This window comes from Triticum aestivum, chromosome 7D (genome assembly GCF_018294505.1).
Source record: "Triticum aestivum cultivar Chinese Spring chromosome 7D, IWGSC CS RefSeq v2.1, whole genome shotgun sequence".
Lineage (NCBI taxonomy): Eukaryota > Viridiplantae > Streptophyta > Magnoliopsida > Poales > Poaceae > Triticum > Triticum aestivum.
In genome coordinates, this window is record NC_057814.1 from 136,468,770 (window position 1) to 136,477,546 (window position 8,777).

General features: G+C 44.4%; 1 long non-coding RNA gene across 4 annotated transcripts; it reads left to right on the forward strand.

The window, feature by feature from the left end:
* The first annotated feature begins 1,860 nt into the window (after positions 1 to 1,860).
* LOC123164718 (uncharacterized) lies at positions 1,861 to 8,474 on the forward strand. Of its 4 annotated transcripts, none has more exons than XR_006482585.1 (6): positions 1,861 to 2,061; positions 2,151 to 2,578; positions 3,007 to 3,211; positions 6,434 to 6,858; positions 7,144 to 7,256; positions 7,741 to 8,474. It is a non-coding gene; the product is annotated as an uncharacterized lncRNA (long non-coding RNA). The 4 variants fall into 4 exon arrangements; XR_006482586.1 differs by having other exon boundaries at positions 1,866 to 2,578; positions 6,434 to 6,689; positions 6,781 to 6,858; XR_006482583.1 differs by having other exon boundaries at positions 1,866 to 2,578.
* The last annotated feature ends 303 nt before the right edge of the window (positions 8,475 to 8,777 follow it).

Sequence of the window (8,777 nt, forward strand, 5' to 3'; positions counted from 1 at the left end):
TCACAGATCCGAAGGCAAGATCTTTGTTGCTGAGAATGGATCCTTTCTAGAGGAGTTTTCTCTCGAAAGAAGTGAGTAGGAGGAAAGTGGAACTTGATGAGGTAATTGTACCTTCTCTCGAATTGGAAGGTAGCTCATCACAGAAAACCGTTCCCGTGATGCCTACACCAACTAGAGAGGAAGCTAATGATAATGATCATGAAACTTCAGATCAAGTTACTACCGAACCTCGTAGGTCAACCAGAGCACGTTTCGCACCAGAGTGGTACGGTAATCCTGTTCTGGAAGTCATGTTACTAGACCATGACGAACCTATGAACTATGAGGAAGCGATGATGAGCCCAGATTCTGCAATGGCTTGAGGCCATGAAATCTGAGATAGGATCCATGTATGAGAACAAAATATGGATTTTGGTTGACTTGCCCGGTGATCGGCAAGCCATTGAGAATAAATGGATCTTCAAGAGGAAGACGGATGCTGATGGTAGTGTTACTATCTACAAAGCTTGACTTGTCGCAAAAGGTTTTCGACAAGTTCAAAGTGTTGACTACGATGAGATTTTCTCACTCGTAGCGATGCTTAAGTCTGTCCGAATCATGTTAGCAATTGTCGCATTTTATCAAATCTGGCAAATGGATGTCAAAACTGCATTCCTTAATGGATTTCTTAAAAAAGAGTTGTATATGATGCAACTAAAAGATTTTGTCGATCCTAAAGGTGCTAACAAAGTGTGCAAACTCCAGCGATCCATCTATGGACTGGTGCAAGCATCTCGGAGTTGGAATATACGCTTTGATAAGTTGATCAAAGCATATAGTTTTATATAGACTTGCGGTGAAGCCTGTATTTACAAGAAAGTGAGTGGGAGCACTGCATCCTTTCTGATAAGTATATGTGAATGACATATTGTTGATCGAAAATGATGTATAATTTTTTTGGAAAGCATAAAGGAGTGTTTGAAAGGAGTTTTTTTCAAAGAAAAACCTCGGTGAAGCTGCTTACATATTGGGCATCAAGATCTATAGAGATAGATCAAGACGCGTGATAAGACTTTCGATGAGTACATACCTTGATAAGATTTTGAAGGAGTTCAAAATGGATCAGTCAAAGGAGTTCTTGCCTGAGTTGTAAGGTATGAAGTTGAGTAAGACTCAAAACCCGACCATGGCAGAAGATAGAAAGAGTATGCAAGTCATTCCCTATGCCTCAGCCGTAGGTTCTATAATGTATGCCATGCTGTATACCAGATCTATTGTGTACCTTGCCATGAGTTTGGCAAGGGGATACAATAGTGATCCAGGAGTAGATCACTGGCAACGGTCAAAATTATCCTTAGGTACCTAAAGAGGACTAAGGAAAGGTTATGGAAGTGACAAAGAGTTCGTCGTAAAGGGTTACGTCAATGCAAAGCTATGACACTAATCTAGATGACTCTGAGTCTCAATCTGGATACGTATTGAAAGTGGGAGCAATTAGCTAGAGTAGCTCCATGCATAGCATTGTAGACATAGAAATTTGCGGAATACATACGGATCTGTATGTGGCAGACCCATTGACTAAACTTCTCTCACAAGCAAAACATGATCACACCTTAGTACTCTTTGAGTGTTAATCACATGGCGATGTGAACTAGATTACTGACTCTAGTAAACCCTCTGGGTGTTGGTCACATGGCGATGTGAACTATGGGTTAATCACATGGTGATGTGAACTATTGGTGTTAAATCACATGATGATGTGAACTAGATTATTGACTCTAGTGCAAGTGGGAGACTGAAGGAAATATGCCCTAGAGATAATAATAAAGTTGTTATTTTATACTCCCTCCGTTCCGAAATAATTGTGAGTTTCTAGTGCAATTTCCGCCGCGTTACGACATTTCTGTCGTTTCCGAAACTACCCTCCCACTCTCTCGCTCGCTTAGCTCAGCCACTCGCTCGCTGGCTCTCGAACCCCTAGCTCACCGCCACCGGCGCCTCTCCGTCGCACGCGTTGCCGGCGCCTCTACCCCGCACGCAGCGCCTCCGCCTCTCCCTCTCGCGTCGTCGCCGCCTTTCCATGTTGCCATACACCGTCGCCTCTCCCTCTTCAAGATTTCATTTTTACTCCAGCGGCTAGATCTGAAGCGCGGCTGCTCCACCTTCCTCAGGGTTGCGGGGATCTCCGGCGGCTGGATCTGAAGCGCGGCTGCTCCACCTTCCTCAGGGTGGCGGGGATCTCCGGCTCGCTGCGCATGGGAAGGGCCCGACCGCCGGCGGCCGCTGCGGGCAGAATGGGAACTGCGTCGGCGACGTCGTCGGCGTCCCAGGGACAGGGCACGGCGGCACGCACTGCGGGACAGGGCACGGCGGCACGCACTGCGTGACAGGGCACGGCGACACGCACTGCCGTTGCCGCCGTCCGCCAGCGCGCCGCTGGCTGACAGGAGCAGCCACAACCACGAGGCCACGACGAGCAGGACTGTTGGCGACGGGTTGGTGCAGTCCCGCGAGGACCGCGCCGTGTGGGATGCCGAGATGACGTTGCCGGAGAAGGAGTCTCCGACTACCTCACGCCCACCGCTGGCCTGCACATCAGGTAACCCACCCGCCGCTGGCCTGCACATCACTGAATAAATTTCTGTAAATTTCAGAGATGATGCATGAAGTTTTGTACTCTGAAAGTTTAGGAGTACACTGGATAAATTTCTGTAAATTTTTGAGTACTACTGCTTGTAGGGCGGCTTGTACGGCGTGTACTCTGGAAGTTTAGGAGTAGATGATGCATGCAGCTGCTTATGATAAATTTCAGTAACCATTGTGCTCGTGTGTTCATTGTGCCTTTGGCTTAAAATGGTTACTACTCCTAAACTTTCAGAACATCACCTTGCAGTGTTCAGTAATGGAATAAAAGTTTAGGACTATCTGGAGTTCATTGTGCTCGTGTGTTTATTGTGCACTACTGCTGCTGCTTGTGCATCTGTTTCAGGCTCTGAATTTGCTTTTGTTCTTGTGACTGTCCGTCAGGTCGCCGAGCCCGTACGCCGGTGTGAGCAGCCTGGGTTGCCGGGTGCTCGCCGTCCGGCAGCACACCACGGTGCGACACGGGGTGGTGGAGGCCGAGGCTCACCTAGGTCGAACCATATGGTGGCAGTAGGAGGGGACAGAGCACCGTGTGGTGTGAGCGCCGATTGAAAATCACCAGCGAGTCCTACTTCAACTACGATGCAATGTGAGCCTCACTTGCCGTCCTCCCTCTCTTTTTCTTTTGTGAGAGCAAAAATGCATTTCAGTTTTGAGTTTGCTCTGCTCTGAGAGAGAGAGAGAGAGAGAGATGGTGGCCAGCTTTAAGTTGTCCTGTGATTTTGTTTCCACCTGAATGTGCTATATGAACACTTCCTTGTTGTTTGTATACACTGTCGAGTCAAATTGCCTAACTTCTGAATGTCTACATGACCATTCTTTGCGTCTGTCAATGAAAATCAATGTTAGCAATGTTTAGTTTTACCAATGTGTTCTGAAAATAAAAATCCATTTAGTGAGCACATTTGCTAGGAGTACAGTGTTACACATGCCAATGTTCAGTTTTACCAATGTTCAATTTTGAGAGGGAATACTCCATTTAGTGAGCACATTTGCTGGCTTGCAATAAGAGGATTAGCAGTAGTTCATATTCTTAGTATCTTCTCTGTAGGAGTAGTTTCAGTTAACTAACTGAAACTTTCTACTCCTCTTCTGCAGGAGCATCTTCTTGCTCTCTTCTCTCTTCTTATCTCTTCTTTCTCTCTTCTTATCTCTCCTCTCTTCTCTTATCTTATCCTCTCCTCTTCTTAGATAATTTTAATTAACTGGAAATTAAACCTTTTCTTTTAGTTAAATCTAATTAAACATTTCTGTTAATTAAACTTAAATTGAACCTTTTCTGTTACTAAATCAAACCTTTTGTGTTAAAATTAAATTAAACTTTTTCCTCTCCTCTCCTATTCCACTCCACTCCTCTCTCTTCTATTCCACTCCTTTCCTCTCATATTCCCCTCCTAGTCCTTTCCTTTAATAGCAGCAACAACAACAAGTCCTTTTCTTTAATTAATTAAAACTAAAGGACTATGGATTATGACACATACTCTTCTCTAATTCACTCCTCTCCTATCATAGAATGATCATACAAATGGAGTAGTAGAAATATACACATACAAATGGAGTATGGAGTAAAAAAATACATGGAGTAAAAGTGCAAAATCAAATGGAGTAACATTTTAAATGGAGTTACACATACAAGTGGAGTTAGACATACTCCAACATACTCCACACAAACAGCGTACTCCAACATACTCAAATATGGATTATTACAAACATGACAAGCATCACTAGCATCACAACCTCATCGCAAGCAACTAGCATCATCACTAGCATCACAAGCATCATCACTAGCATCAGAGCCTCATCACTAGCATGAGAGACTCATCGCAAGCATCACAAGCATCATCACTAGCATCACAGCCTCATCGCAAGCATCACAAGCATCATCACCAGCATCACAGCCTCATCGCAAGCATCACAAGCATCATCACCAGCATCACAGCCTCATCGCAAGCATCACATGCATCATCACTAGCATCACAACCTCATCGCAAGCATCACAAGCATCATCACTAGCATCACAGCCTCATCGCAAGCATCACTAGCATCACAGCCTCATCGCAAGCATCACAAGCATCATCACTAGCATCACAAGCATCATCACTGGCATCATAAGCATCATCACTAGCATCACAGCCTCATCACTAGCATCACAAGCATCACAGCCTCATCACTAGCATCAGTGCCTCATCGCAAGCATCATCACTAGCATCACAAGCATCATCACTAGCATCACAACCTCACCGCAAGCATCATCACAAGCTCATATTCCATTAATGAACCCTCTCCATTAGCCCTAAGTTGTGCAGGGCATTTGCATACACCTCTGGAGGGCATGATAATCTTTGAGGTAGTTGCCCAAGCCCCTCAAGCTTTTCCTTGTTTACATGGGGTATTTTATACCCATTGCCCCCTGCATGGTTCAGGATCTCAATCATGCACGTCTGCAGAGTTAGGAAAATTCTGTTGAGCTTGTAAACGTCATAGCCTTCAAATTCCTCCAAAACACCCTTAATAAGGTCTTGTAGTGTTTTAGGACTCAGACAATCTGTCAGGGATTGGAGCGAGTTGAAAAACCCAAGGTCAAGCACATTCAAATCAGGACTGTTGGGAGGCTGTTGTATTATTCTGATGTCAAGCCTAGTTTTTGCGTCAGCTTCTAGAAATTCCGGGTCATCTGGCAAGATATGGGGCTTAGCATTATCCTGCTGAATGTAGATGGTCTGTCCAGCATCACCTTCGGGCCAAACAGCTTGTATTGCTGGCAAGACCTTCTCTATCAGGAACTCCCTCATCACTTTTCTGTCGGCCTTTATTGATTTTGTCTCTATTGTACCTCTGGGCCTGTTGTCGCTTCTCCTTTGAGCAGGAACTTCCTTCATGAATGGCCAGATACCGATTTTCCCAGAGAAGGTCACGTTTCCTTCACTGTCCCACCTCAGCCTAGCAACGGCCGTCAAGAACATCACCTTGCCAATACAGTTGCCATCTATAGGCCTCGTAGGCTCTTCCTCCCCATCCAGCAGATAATATGTTTTATTCTTCTTTGTCATGTTAAACCACTTTTCGTCGATATGGACAACATTATGCATAGTCTTGAACTTAGGCCTTGCAGTTGCTGTTGTTGCCTCATCAAGCATCGACAAACAAAATTTCATCCTATCCTTCTTATTCTGGTCCTTTAGAGCTGGCTTCACACCGTTTGTATGCCTCCTTATCAAGTTTAACGTGAACTTTCTATGAAGTGTGGTAGGGCTACATCCCAGTTGCCAGGCAAGTGACCTAATGCTAGACCTTTTGTTTAATGGGATCGTTAGGATTTTTTCTAGGTTAATGTCCTTAGGCTTTCTTCCAGAATTTCCTTTTTTTATTAGAAACATCCACCTCTTTACCTTTGCTAATTTGCTTTCCTCCAAATTCTTTGTATATTCCAAACACCCACTCCAAATTTTTTTGCAATGTCTTGCTTATCAGTTCCCAAAAAAGTGCCTCCTCTACTCATACACAGTGTATGCATTGCTACATAAGCAGCAAATTTTTTCTGGTCATTGAGGGTTTTATATTTCCTAGCAACTTGACCAACACCTGTACCAAGACATACAACAGAGAAATGATTAAATGAAATGATCAAGTGATGAAGTGATGGAATGATCAAGTGATGAAATGATGGAATGATCAACTATAACTGTACCAGGATTTTGAACTATTTCATCTCCTTCCATCCCCTCTTTTGTATCTCCTTCCATTTCTTCTCCTACATGTCCTTCCATTTCATTTTCTGCATCTTCATCCATTTCATCCACATCTTCTGTAGGTGGAGTGAAGTTGAGGTCTGGGAGATCCATTTTCTCCTGAAGATATGAATATGTAAGATGAAGTAGAAGTACAAGTAGAAGCACAAGGTAATCTATCTTATGTTAGTTAACTTGCACCCAAATGTAAAACGTACATGACTATATTAAAGAAATAATTGAACATCATTGTATAATGTACTTCATGTCATGACTATAACCATACATGACTATATCAAACAGTTCACAGTTGATTTGACTTCAGTGGAGACCAATATGGTTAGTCTGTTGTTCCATCTATCTACTGAGCTTGATGTTTTCAGATTAAATATCATGTTTGTGACCTCCGGCCATGTATTCCCTTCGCTAGGTATTTTTTGATATGGCGGATCCACGTATAACACCTGGCAAACTATGCCAAGCCCTGGAAACTGTTCAGGCAATATTGGTAATTTTGTTTATGCTCAGCTTGGTCGATGCCGTTTAAATACTCAGCTTGGTCGATGTCGTTCAAAGTTGAAACGGCTGTTTGTGTGACGGCAGCGCCGCTAGAGTGGCCTGTGGGTCTCTGCTGATTTCTGGAACTGCGGTGTGGACAGTGGATTGCACTATACATGCAGTGCTCTTGGCTGGGCATTTGTTTTCACATCGTGCTGGCTTAGATCAGTTACTGATGAACTAACATGATGTATGGATGCAGATTATTAATGCTGCTATTTTTGGCTTTTTGCAGTGAACAGTCGATGCAGGGTAGAACTGCTTAATGATACACATGAGTCTGATTTTCAGGTGGCCAAATACACACGAGTCTAAACAAGACATGGGTCTGCTTTCCTCTTAAGCAGAGTAAGTACTCCATTACTCCACTCGTAGATAAACATATCAGCATGATGCAAATTGTTGGAGTAAAAAGCAAAATGGTACTGCAATTTCAGTACATTTAATTATTTCAATCATCTTCAGTGTACTCCAAGTCAGTGGTACAACATATCTTTGTCAGTACCCAAATGATCATTTAATTATTTCTAGACAATCTGATCTCCAGGAGTATTAGAGAATTAGGCACTATTCTCTTGCAGTACTCTCTTTGTCTGCATATCTTGATCAACTTGAGCATATCAAAAAATCACTCCTAGTACTGATGACTACTTTAACATATCTATCGTCAGGAGTAGATCTTCAGTATACTAGGGACTCAAATACTGTCCCCAGTGTGTTTCTGATGATAGTATGTTTGCAGTAATCATGACAGTATGGTTCTGATGACAGCATATTTATGTACTCCTGGAGATGATATCCTCAACAGAGAAATGTGTGTTTGTGTTTGCAGTATGATCATCAAGCTGTTTCCAGTGACAGCAGCGGAGCCTGGGGAGAGGAGATGAACCTGGGCCTGGGGTGAGGACAGCCTGGGATGAGGAGAGCCTGGGCAGCAGCCGAGCCTAGCTCCAGCTCGCCTCAACCTGGGCGGACTTGGAGAGGAGGAGTCCCTGGAGATGGAGAGGAGTCCCTGGGCATGGAGAGGAGGAGCGCCTGGGCGCCTGCGTTGGTCTGGATGGAGGTGGAGCTATGGCGCCTGGAGGTCTGGGGTGGAGCGCCGGCGAGGGAGCTTCTGATCGCAGCGGGGAAGGGCGATCAAAGAGGGGATCTGGCTCTCGATTGGAGCGGCGCAGGCAGCCGGCGGGGAAGGACGCCGGAGATGCGGACGACGGAGGAGCCTGGCGAAGGGGGGGGAGGGACGGAGTCCTCCTCCGCCTGGCGAAGGGGAGGAGCGACGGAGTCCTGGCGGAGGGAAGGAGCGATGGAGAAAGACGACGACCTGAGCGCGATTTCAATTCGGGGGCAGTTTTGTAATTTCACTACTTTTCACCTGGTCGGAAAAGACCCCCCAGCGACAATTATTTCGGAACGGAGGGAGTATTTCCTTATATCATGATAAATGTTTATTATTCATGCTAGAATTGTATTAACCGGAAACTTGATACATGTGTGGATACATAGACAAAACACAGTGTCCCTAGTAAACCTCTACTAGACTAGCTCGTTAATCAAAGATGGTTAAGTTTCCTAACTATAGACATGTCTTGTCATTTGATGAACGGGATCACATCCTTAGGAGAATGATGTGATGGACAAGACTCATCCGTTAGATTAGCATAATGATTGTTAAGTTTTATTGCTATTGCTTTCTTCATGACTTATACATATTCCTTTGACTATGAGATTATGCAACTCCCGAATACCGGAGGAATACCTTGTGTGCTATCAAACGTCAAAACGTAACTGGGTGATTATAAAGATGCTCTACAGGTATCTCCGAAGGTGTTTGTTGGGTTGGCATAGATCAAGATTAGGATTTGTCACTCC